Genomic DNA, 12,754 nt, shown 5'->3' with positions numbered 1-12,754 from the left:
GCCCGACTGTAAACAGCCTGAAGTGTCTATTAACCAAGAAGCACATGTGACTCCCCCTGTTGTATTAGAACCTCCGTTGCAGCCAGTGCAAAGTGAAAACGTGTCAAAGAAAGGGAAAACAAAAGTATCTACTGAACGGAATGACGTAACAAGTGCTTTATCCGTGTGGCCTTCTAGTGCAGTGTCTTCCCTCACTCCAGCAAATGGTGAAAACAATGTTAGCCAGTGAATTCGTAAACAAACCATGTTCCTAGTGTTTATATCGTTCTGCGATCTTACACGTTTCAGACACGAGACCAACAACACACCGCACAGCTCTTCTCTCTCTCTTTTTTTTTTCAAGGTTGATAGTTTCCCGGTCTGATAGTCATTTTGACTCTAAAGTAAGATTTACGTAATAGTGCCTGCGATACGAAAGCTTTATTTACATTGTCTTCTATTATATGCTGTTATATAGGTTGTTTACAAATGTACCGTCTGTTAAGAAACGTACCAGAAAGGTCATTTCCTTTCTTTTTGTTTCTGCTGTTCCTGTGCTCTATATCCGGGTCAATGCAAGAAGTTCGTAAGCCAAATGTTCGATCCTATATTACCTTAAATTTGAATGGAATTCAAAGTGATGCTAATCGCAATCTTTTACGAAGCTTTATCAACCAAACATCGACTGACTTTATTTTATTACAAGAAGTGGCGTTTACAGAATTTGACTTTTTACCCCAATATATTGCATATGTCAATATAGGACCAGCGCACCGGGGTACAGCTATATTATGTAAACGAGGTATAGAGGTCTCAAATGTTATTCATTTGCCGTCTGGCAGGGGTATTAGCATTACTTGTGACAATATTACGATCATTAATATTTATTCGTATTCTGGCACTAATAATCGAATAGCACGGGAACAGTTTTACTCTACTGAAATCTTACCATTATTTCCGAATGTTCCGAATAACATAATACTTGCAGGCGATTTTAATGCTGTCTCTAGAGCAATTGATACCACGGGAAAGTTTATTCCATCACCTGCCCTACAGCAGCTAGTTTCATCAATACCTTTCAAGGACGTCTGGGTCCACCACCGGCGAGATCTCCAATTCACTTTTAAAAATTCTACTATGAGCAGTCGGTTGGACCGCGTTTTGGCAACCACTAATCTAGTATCCTCCATCACTGATATTCATTTGAAGTTAGTTCCGTTCAGTGATCATGCCGCAGTAATCTGGACATGTAAATTTGCGCTAGGTGTTACTACAACCTATGGAAAAACAGCTTGGAAATTGAATACTCAATTACTTACTGACGCCGACACGAAATGTTTGTTTAGAACTAAATGGACGTACTGGCTCCGCCAACGTCACTACTACCCGACACTAAATGATTGGTGGGTCAAATATGTGAAGCCTAAAATAAGAAGTTTTTTCAAATGGCAAGGAGCTGAAAAGAAACGAGACCAGCGTGACACCCTAGCGTATCTTTACAGAGCGCTGCATGAACTTTGGATCCTGCCCAGCTCTCCGCAAAATATGATTGCAATTCACAAAACGAAGGCATGCATAAAACAACTTCATGCTAATGATGTACGAAAATATGTTCATACCCTGCCAGACGGAGACTGTCTGCCCGATGAACACATTACATTTTATCACTATATGGCGAAACATAAACGTCGTGTTGGGAAGGTGATTGACACCCTGAATCATAATAATACCAAACTTACGGCCCTCCCTGACATTCAAAAAGTTTTCTTTGACCATTATACAACGTTATATACTGCCACTACGGAACCTCCCCAAGGGTATCACGATTATTTAAATTTGTTGCTCCCACAATTATCAGCGGCTGATAATCAGACATTAACTGCACCACTAACAGAAGCGGAAATACTTCACACGCTTAAGCAATGTAATCCTACCTCATGTCCCGGGAGTGACGGTTTGCCGTATGCACTCTATCAACAGTATTGGGATATCATAGGCGTGGATATGGTAACATTATATAATGAACTCTATGCTACTCCGCACTTCCTTCAAAATGATGGTCATGTGATATTTATTCCTAAGTCTTCTGATGCCAACACTGTCACACAATATAGGCCAATCACCTTGCTCAACACCGATCTCAAATTGTTTAGTAAAGTTCTAGTGCGACGCCTCAAATCAATATTTCAAGACAAAATTAGTCCATTTCAGGCTGCTCTCAACCCACATAAGAATATTTATTATGCGCTGACCAAGATTCGGGATGTTGTAGGTTATTTTACGTTTAATAGAAAACCGGCTTGCCTGATATCCCTTGATTTTCAAAATGCATTTGATCGATTATCTCATGCCTTTCTGTTTGCTGTGCTCCGAGCGTATAATTTTCCGGAAGTTTTCCTTAACTTTCTCACTCACATTTACAGCACAGCCACGGCTAAGCTTCAAATAAATGGTTTTTCTACTGCTCGCATTCCATTACAGAAAGGAGTACGTCAGGGTTGTCCAATTTCCATGTTTTTGTTTGGCCTCGCACTAGAACCTTTATTATATAAGTTAGCTGCCTATATACAACCTGATCTGAATGACCTGCAAAATATATCGGTTACTGCCTTCGCAGATGATGTTAGCCTTAGCTGTACCACTCTACAACAATTTCACTATATTATTGACCAATTACAACAATTTAGTGCTCTTAGTGGCGAACTGCTTAATTTACAAAAAACGAAAGTCTTGCCCTTTCATTCTTGGACTCTGGACGGCATACCCCTACCATTTGCCAACATTGAACTGGTTACGAAAGTAAAAATCCTGGGCATAACGTTTTCTAATTCAGACAGTTTACAGTATGAACATATTTGGGATCCTCTCATTCAAAAATTACGAATGCTCAGTCTAAATCACAAATTGCGCAACTTAAACCTAATTCAACGTATTTGGTACATCAATAGTTATTTATGTGCTAAATTGTGGTACTCCGCTCATATATATCCCATTAGTGATTTGTATGTTCGTAAAATAAATTCCCTGATTGGTTGGTTTCTGTGGGCAGGGCATTATTTTCGTGTCAAGAGTGACACTGTTACCCTACCCCTTGACCGTGGGGGCTTGAACCTAATATCAGTCAGAGCGAAATGTACTGCATTCTTTCTAGCTAATAATTATAAACAATTTCAAGTTACTGACCAAATCACCCACCAATGGATTTCTTGTTGGATCTCTTCCCTCCCTGCACCTAATCCTCCTAATATGATGTCACTCAAACAGGCCCCGGTGTATATTCAACACTGCGTGCAAGGTTGGTCCTATGTTCCTATCTCTGATCCTACAAACTACTCCCATATCCGCTTTCTATCCACACACTTCCACGCACCTCTTTGCAATAATATCGTTCCGCATATCCAAATGAAATTTCCAACAAAAAATTGGTCCAGAATTTGGTTCAATATTCATAACACCACGTTGACATCAGCGGTCGTGAGTGTCTGGTATACGATAGTAAATGAGCTCGTACCTACTCATGTTAAGTTAAAACGTATTAGTGTACTCCCTACGGATATGTGTCAACACTGTAATCAGGAAGACACGCTAGAACACAGACTGACGTTGTGTCTTCACTCTTCTTCTATCTGGGCTAAATTACAACGCCTGTTAAGTGTGATTTGCCGAGAACCTGCACATAAGTTTGATCATAATTATGCTTTGTTCCCAGACTATAAGTTTTTTCCAATCACGAAAAACAATAGCGTCACATGGTTAATTGGTCAAACGATTTTTTATCTTATGGACACATATCCGTATGGAAATGAATATGCATATGTGATGTTTCTTAAAACTGCTTGTAAACAATTTTCTGCAAATGTAGCTCACAAATATTTTTCAAATTATTTACGTATACTCTGTGCTGAATATCTGTCCTAAGCTGTTTTAGCTTCATGTAACTCTTCTGCAAATGGCAAATAAAAAAAAAAAAGTGGTAGAGCGTTCACCTCTGGTGCATGAGGTCCCGGGTTCAAACCCTGCTCCCGCCAAGTGAACTTTGTGGTGGACAAACACCGTGTGCGTGGGTTTTCTCGGAGTTCTCCCGTTTCCTCCCACTTTCTTCATTCCACCATCTCATTCATTTCTCATAATCACCGTCTCCTTTAGCCTAACCGGCATATCCGTGGGACGTAAAACTCAAAGATTTCATTTTTTTTCAGTTACAAGAAATATATGAAACAAGAATTTCTTTTAAAAAAATAATGTACTAAATGTGAGCTAGTGCAGAGAGCAGAACAATTATGTACTTCATGATAAAATATTTGTTAATTTATGTTAATCATATGTTACCAAAACTGTGGTCATAGACTAAAATATTAGTGTCTGCTTCATACACAGGAAAAAGCAAATATTGTACTCATATTTGTCTGAGATTTCACATTGTTGACACACAAAGAAGGGATCTTCTGGATGAAGAACACAGTCCTCGTTAAACCGATGAAAATATTTTGTACATTGAACTCAATCAGTGAAATTGTTTTTGCCGTAAACTAACCTAGGCAGATAGCACAATAACTTTCTTTTTGAGTTTTCTCAGTTTTGTTACTGTGTTTTGCAACATTTTTATGCCTGTACATTCTTTTATGTGTCACTACCTTTTGGTTTTTCTATCTTACTATTTTTCTGTGCAGATGTTAAAAGTTTGGCACTATTATATTTCTCTTTATAGTACCACATCTCATTTTCTTGGATGAACCCATACCTGTCTAATATAATTAACTATTCTTCTAGTGTGTGTTCATTTTCTTCAGTAAATGTTGTATATTCACAAAAATGTTTCTTGCAGTTAACTTTCAATAACCTGTCACGTAATGTATCCGAGGGACTCGGAAAGCTCTTGAAGCAGTAGCAAGTAGCATTGCATTCTTTACGGCCTCCATGGCTACTGACATTTTGTTCAAATTCCAGAAGCATATCATGCAATGGAAAAATGATGCAGATATTTTATTTTTATATGTTAATACTAATGTAGTATCTTTGATATATACCTATTAAAAATCACAACAAAAGGGGGGAAAGAAGCATCTGGCGAAAGTGTGAGTGAGTGTCGAAAGTACCTCGAATGTATATGTTGCACTTAACTATACTTTTTGCAAGTTAGAAACAGTGCACACTGATGAACCAACTACCTGTGATTGCACAACTTTCAGCTGTATGTTGTCCACCATGAGTGCTGAACAATACATCTTTTACATCTAAACAAGAGCTTAACAAAATATGCTCAAATTTTACAGTGACCCTTCACTTCTCACATATCTCTCACACCTTACCTCATAAACTTAGACCTTTCTTGTAAAACTATTCTACTCATTTTTAAACTTTTACAGATATGCATTATATACACTCCACAGTTTTACTTAATACTGATTACGCCAACTCCTTCACTTCCAGGTAGAACTGACAGCGTATTAAGCTTAGAAGTGTCGGTATTCCCCAACTGTCGGTCATCCCCTGAATGACTATATTGTAACTATGAAGTGTGAATACACACACAGTCGTCCAGCAGCAGACGTAGGGTCTAACAGTAGTTAGCCGTTGTCAAAAACACATCACAAATTTACAATATAATACATTCACTTCTACACGGTGAACATTTCTGAATCACACATCACAGATATGCATGTAAGAGGATATAACGTCTATATAAGAAAATAAAGAAATTTCTTCATTTCGTAATCTGTCTTTCAATACATTGATCCTGACATTCAGCCTTTTCCACTTTCGTTTTGGCTAAACTCCACGATTCCCAACCTGGAGACATGTTGTTCACCAGAGAGTCACGTGGCAGGAGATTGATTCCAGGACCCTTTGTATTAGATGTGAATAGTGTTGCATTGCGTTCAGTAAATGGAGATGAAACTGGTGGAATAGGAATATGGGAGAATGCACTGACACAATTACAAACGTGAGATATTACTTGTAACCCAGCTATTTGATGAAAATATTATAATTTTTTCCAGTTGGCGCCAATTTTAACGTATCTTGCATTCTGAGTGTCAACATTGGGCATTTTCTCTTTTTTCCACTCCAAGGCAATTGAAGAAATGACTGCGAAATTTAACTCAAACTATAACAAGAGATTTCTCAATTGTCGTCAGTGCTCAAAGATGTTGTCAAAAAGTTCGTATATGCCGTCAAAATGTTCAGAGTTCTCGGCACAAGTTAAAAGATAAGAAAAAGTGGTTTAAAAAAATTTACTCAACAATATTGTAAAGTACCCAAAATCCTTACATGTGTTTTTTTAATTTATGTTGTTTATTATAAAACAAGGAAGTGATATTCAAACTGCTTAGAAAAAAATAAAAACAGATAACTTCGGAATCACACCACAATTATAGGAAGTTTTCCTATTCGGAAATAACTAAGTAAGAGATTTCAAAGGAGACCTGAGCTAAGCTCTACGCAACAACTAGGAAACACCTGAATCCCGGAAAGGGGTTGTACTGGTTGAGGACGGAGAATGAACTGGAGAGTGGTAATTAAGATCGGATAGTGGAAGGACATCGTTTGGAGTTGAACAGAGCTGAACTACCTGTGAGTACTGCATCCATTTACGATGTTAGATAATCATAATGGTTAAGTTTCTGTGCCACTACGATGTAGTAGATTTTTATAGTTAAAACCATTTCGAGTCCTAATAGCTTGTGGTGTGATGTCGAAAATATCCAAAAGTAATTGATTATTTCATTTCTTATCCTAAGATTGTTAGTTAAATTCATCCTTGAGTTGTCTAAATACACGGTGTTACAAGTTTCAGATGAGCTACGCTCTGCCCCCAAGTATAAAAAGCTTCTAAGATACTAAATCATTTTAGTTAGAAATTTGTAGCACACGTTAATATACATTCCCGCTTCAATGAGCGAACAATGATCGAGTAAGAAAGCAAATCACAATACTTTTAAATTTTGCTCACATTTATGGACAAGGTTATTCCAAATTAAGATTTTTCACTATTTTAACGAAACCATTGAAGCTAGAAAAGCGAAATTTTTACACAGGGTTTACCTAAGTACTGTGCATGGAAATACGTATAAAGAATTTTTTTGTATTTCCATTTTTCAAAAAGAAATGCGTGTGCTCTTGCACTGCGTTTAGTGAATGAAGTTGGTGATATAGGAATGTGGGAAAATGCGCTGACACAAAGGGAAAATTGAGATATCACTTGAAACTGACAACTTCTCAATGCTGTATGCGATTCTGTCAATCACAGACTACTTCTTGTTCGCATTTCAGAAGTTAAACAAATTGTGGCTAGTGGTAGAAACTGGCCAATTCTTTGTACTTATAATCAATTGCTATCAGAACAATATGTCGATTCTGAATTTATTTAGGTATTTCAGATACCAGTTCGTTTTTATTTTTTATTCACTGGTGTTGATTTGAGTGATTGTTCATTGGCTGCAATCCTTCTAGTGATTGTAGTAATTTATTTGATGTAAATTATTTTTTGTATGAAATAGATAAATGTTGCTTTTGTCAACAAGGGCTTTCTATGTAAGTTTCTGTCACTTATTTATGTATAAGTATGGAAACCCTATCAGATCTTCTATATAAAGGGTATTTCCTTCCTAATAAGATCATTAGGCGTAATGGGAATTACGCCCAATGGGAATTGGCATTTCACCTAAAGTGGAGGATGTGATTTATATCTGTGATTGACAGCTGATAAAGTGTTAGGCAAAGTGGGAATTATGCAAATTGGGAAGATACCGTCGACAACACTCTACCGAAACAACAAGTGGTTCAAATTTACTATTACTTCCGGTTTCAACACTGATTTGCAGGGAGCAGAAACGGTAAGACATATCGAGATGCGACTTTTGCAATCAATTCAGCTTACCAAAAATAGGTTTCATCTTTTCCGCTAAGCCTTTGTTGAAACTGGAAGTGGTTCAAATTAGCTATATCCGGTTTCAAGATTTAATACCATAGAACGGAAATGGTAATAGATACCGATAAACGGGTTTTGCAATCGATACAGTGTCTCAAGTATATATATATATATCATCACAATCCGCAATGCTACATCGAAATCACAAGTGGTTGAATTTACTAATTAGTACTTCTGGATTCAAATTTTCATGTCGCAAAACTCTAAAAGATGTCGAGAAATGTTTTTTTAATCAATTCAGCATCCCAAGAATAGGTTCTATCTCCTCCCTTAACCATCTATCCAAACCAGAAGTGGTTGAAATAAACTATTTTTGGCTTCAGCCTTTATCGTCATAGAACAAAAACAGTAATAGGTAGCGAGTAATGGCTTTTTATATATATTCAGCGTTCGAGGAACAGGTTCTATCTTTAATCTTATTATTCTAGTGCATTACTTCAATTTTGAGTATTCAATTCGTATAGTTTGGAAGACTTAGTTTCGTACTGTGAAACAATAATCACTTGTCAATTTTTGTACACAAAGTTGCACTATATTTAGAGTATCCGAAACAAAAGTTCGTTTTTTTTTTTTTTTTTTTTTGTTTTAGATGTTCAGCTTTCTTCTATGTGGCTATTTTGTATAGGCGTGTAAGTCTATTTTCTACTTTACAAAGTTTTGCGCTAAATGCCGTAGCTTCGTTATATTTAAAGATATTGATTTCAAACAAAAACCATTTGGTACAACAATTTAAATCAAATGTACACTTAAGCCTACTACACTATAAATATTTTCTAAAAATGAGGAAACTTAAACTTTGAAAGACGAAAATTGTCATTTTTGAAACTAATGTTCTTAAAGAAACATTGAGAATCACATTCTTTTATTTGTAGGTTTCGTGGCGTATGCCTGAGAGCGTCTTTCTTTATAGCAATGAAAAGTTGTGGTACGGTGCCTCAATGGTAGATCGCTTATTTCGGGTGCGTAGGGTTCTTAGTTCGATCTCCGGCCAAGTAAGTTTGTAGTGGACCACATCGTGGAAGGGGGTTTTCTCAGGGTACACCCGTTTCCTCCCACTTTCTCATTTCACCAATTCTTCCATCATTATTCACTTGCCTCGATCGCCGTCACCCATAGCATAAGGAGCATAATCGTGGGACATTAAACTGAAATATTTTATTTCATTTTTCTTTCTTTGTCTCTGTGTTTCTCGGATACTATACCTCGTGATTTTTTCTTCTCAGTGGGTGTATTAGAGTTTACAAGTCTCATTTACCATAAATCCACGCATTATTACACAAGTGTGTTTCACAGGTTATTGCATAATTCGATGCATATATTGTATTCCACCAATGTGGAAAACAATTATGATGTTGTGAAACAAACATGTCTATTTCAAGTCATTTCTATTCAATTAGTATATATTTGAGTGTCATTGAACGGCAGTTATCAGTGTATTTAATCAGGAAAATTATTTCGAATAACCCTATGTAATAGCTTGGAGCTATTCAGAATTTAATTTAAACAAAATACTGCTTTGTAAAAGTACAATAAAATATTAGTTTTTCACCCAAATTTTAAGAGAAAGGAACAATTTTTGCTGTTGTAATGTAACTAATGTGATTTGATTTGTTAGTTAAGACCCTTTCCCTTCCAGCTATTTTCTTCAACACTTTTGAATACTGGCGCAAACCCCTGGAGGATGAGGGGGAATGTCGCCCCAATCTTGGGACTGAGGGAGTGTACCCACCCAATAATTCGATTTGAAATATGTTTTTGGGGGGGAGAAAGGTGATGATTTGTGTCCGAATGTCAAAAAGAAAAGTGAGATCAAATTGATATTTCTAAGAAAAAGCCTCAAATCTGCCCACCTTCCAATGTTGAACACAACTCTGCTTCCCTAATTCTCCACAGCACTGTTTTTCAACTTCGTAAATACTTTGGACATCGCTTAAAAGAAAACAGATAATGTGCGGAACGGTTTTACCCGTCCCCTCAATGTTGAAGACAGATTTGCGCCGCTGCTTTTGAAATAAGTTAATTTGTATGATACAACCGAAATATAATTTTAATAAAATTACAAGTATAAGAAATATTATTCACGTGATGACTCCGTGTTAGAGTGCCATTTGCGTTGTGCCTCTGGTTCGATCCCAGCTAACGCCATGTGGTTTTAGTAATGGACAAGCATCGTCTGCGTGAGATTTCTCAGAATTCTCCATTTCCTCCAACCTTCCTTGTTCCACTATTACATTCATTATCATAATAATCGTCTCTTTTAGACTCAGTGCATAATTGTGGGGCATTAAACTACAAAAAAATAATAATAAAATAAAATAAAATAATTAAGTTGAGTCTATGAAGCGTGCGGTATATTCTTGATTTCCTGTGAATAGATGATTTAATAATTTAACTCACCCTTGTAAGTTCATCAGCTGATAGATTCCGCAGTGACTGAAGTCCCAGGAAAACTTTCTTCCAATTTCTGGACATGGGTACCACAAAGGAGTTATTCGAAGAAAGTTTGAGAAAACCATACGAGTCTGTTATGTAAGCAATATGCGATCGTCTGCTTTTACTACCGAGCATTTAAAGCAGCTGTAATAAACCATTTAATCACTCTTAATGCAGAATGTCTGCTTTCAGACATCGAGCACGATGAACTGCATTACCATATGTTTTTTTTCTAATATCCTAAAGCACCGCATCACGAAAGATTGTCTTCTACCTAAAAATCCGTAGAAATAAGTGTGTGTTGTTACGTTCCTATGGCAACCGACTGCGTCATCCACATATTTTTTTTCTAGAACGATTGCTTGTTACATAGCATGATATTGAGTATACATAAAAGATTAAGATTAAAATAAAGGAAACAGATTTTTGAGATGACACGTTTATTACTCTAATAATCATAATACTCGTATTTTAAGCTGTTGATCTACATAATTTTCTCTGATACAATTGCTCTAACATTTATTCGTAAATAGACACTGAAGACGTCTATGTTCCATATACCCTTAACTATATATAAAACTACATGAACTGACCTAAAATAAAGAGGTACTTTCGGCTGAGTGGAAAGTTGAAATTTGGCATATTTGTAGGTTTCTGGGACTAAGGACTAACCCACAAGAAAATTGACAAAAGTAAATATTTTTAAAATTTAGGTGGTCTAAAGGGGGGATGAAGAAATTCCCCTTGTTATTTAAATGAGCTTTTTTTAGACATATAATCTCATGTTTCAGGCACTTGAAATTGGAATAAAAGCTTGAAATTCGGTACGATTGTAGGTTTTATGTCAGAGTTACCTAATTAAATCACTAAAAGTAAAAATTTCGAGACATAAACTGGTTTTATGGGGAACTGAAAAATCTTTTCCATGTTATTTATAAAGCTAACTAAGAAAGATCTGTCTCTTTTTGTAGAGGTTAGTGTTCAATTGGCATTCACACCGTGAGTTTAGTGCGAATGGAGATAACACAGTCAGTTGTTTGTGTGGTTATATCCAACACACTACCTGGTTGTGGCAGTTCACTTACACCGTGAACTTGCGTAAGGACAGAGTGAACATGGGACCTCCATGGGAGTGACAGCGTCATAAGAGCGTGTATGCTGTACGAGTTCAAACTAAGGTCAAACGCCGCTGCAGTCGGGCGGAAGATATACCAGGTGAGGGTGTCCTGACTACGTGGACAGTGCAGGGCTGATTTAACAAGTTTAAGGACGGTGACGAAACACTCCGAAGACACACCACGTGCCGGAAGACCGAAACATGTACAAAATGAAGATCTGCAGGCAACAATTGAGGCGAACAGTGGCCAGACATATAAGGAATTGGGACTTCAATTGAGCGTAAGTAAAGAAACCATTCGGCAGCAGCTCCATCAACTTGGATAGCTACTACACTAAATTAGGTCGATAAGTCCCACATAATTTGACTCCAGGCCAAAAGTCAACGCGAGTAGACACCTGTGTTTCTTTGCTGTCTCGTCTGAGAAAGGAGCCATTTCTGGACAGGGTGTTGATATATGATGAGAAGTGGTTCCTGCACGAAGCTCCATGGCGCCGTCATCATTGGTTAGCATCTCATGAACCGCTTCCCAAAGAGTCGAAACCAGCACTGCACCAGAATAATGTCCTAATATGTGTTTGGTGGACTGGTCGTGGCATCGTGCATTGGGAACTGCTACCAGCTGGTCAGAGCTTAATGTAACTGTGTACTTTCAACAGTTGAGACATGTTCAAGAAAAACTCGAAAGTCTGGAGCCAGCACTTCTGAATCGCAAAAGGATCCTCCTGTTACAGGACAACGCTAAACCTCACGTTTATAGGGTGACCATTCCACCCCTTGGTTGGGAAGCACTATTGCATCCGCCATAATCCCTGGACATTGCACGGTCCGATTACCACATGTTCCATTCCTTGGACAATCTCCTTAGAGGACGCCAGTTCAAATCCCTAGTAGAGGTGTAAAATGCACTTAATATCTTCTTTGCTTCACGGTCCACCAGGTTGTACAGCGATTGAATCCGTGGTCTTCCAGAATGTTGGCAGAAGGTCGTCGATGTTGATGGGGACAATTTTTGAAGGTCTTAGGTGACATATCGATGTTCGAAGGTGGTGGGTAAAAAAGCGACAGAACTTTCTTGGTTACCATAATTCCTCTAAAATGTATTCGTAAATAGACACTGAAGACGTCTGTGTTCCATATATCCTAACTATATATAAAACTACAACTGACCTAAAATAAAGAGGCACTTTCGGTTGACGTGGAAAGTTGAAATTTGGCATGATTGTAGCTTTCAGGAACTAACGCACAGGAAAATGGACACAAATGAATATTTTAGTTTCTAGGGGGCCTAAGGG

This window comes from Thermobia domestica, chromosome 17 (assembly GCF_964235325.1).
Source record: "Thermobia domestica chromosome 17, izTheDome1.hap1.1, whole genome shotgun sequence".
NCBI classification, from domain to species: domain Eukaryota; kingdom Metazoa; phylum Arthropoda; class Insecta; order Zygentoma; family Lepismatidae; genus Thermobia; species Thermobia domestica.
This window is presented reverse-complemented; position numbering follows the sequence as displayed.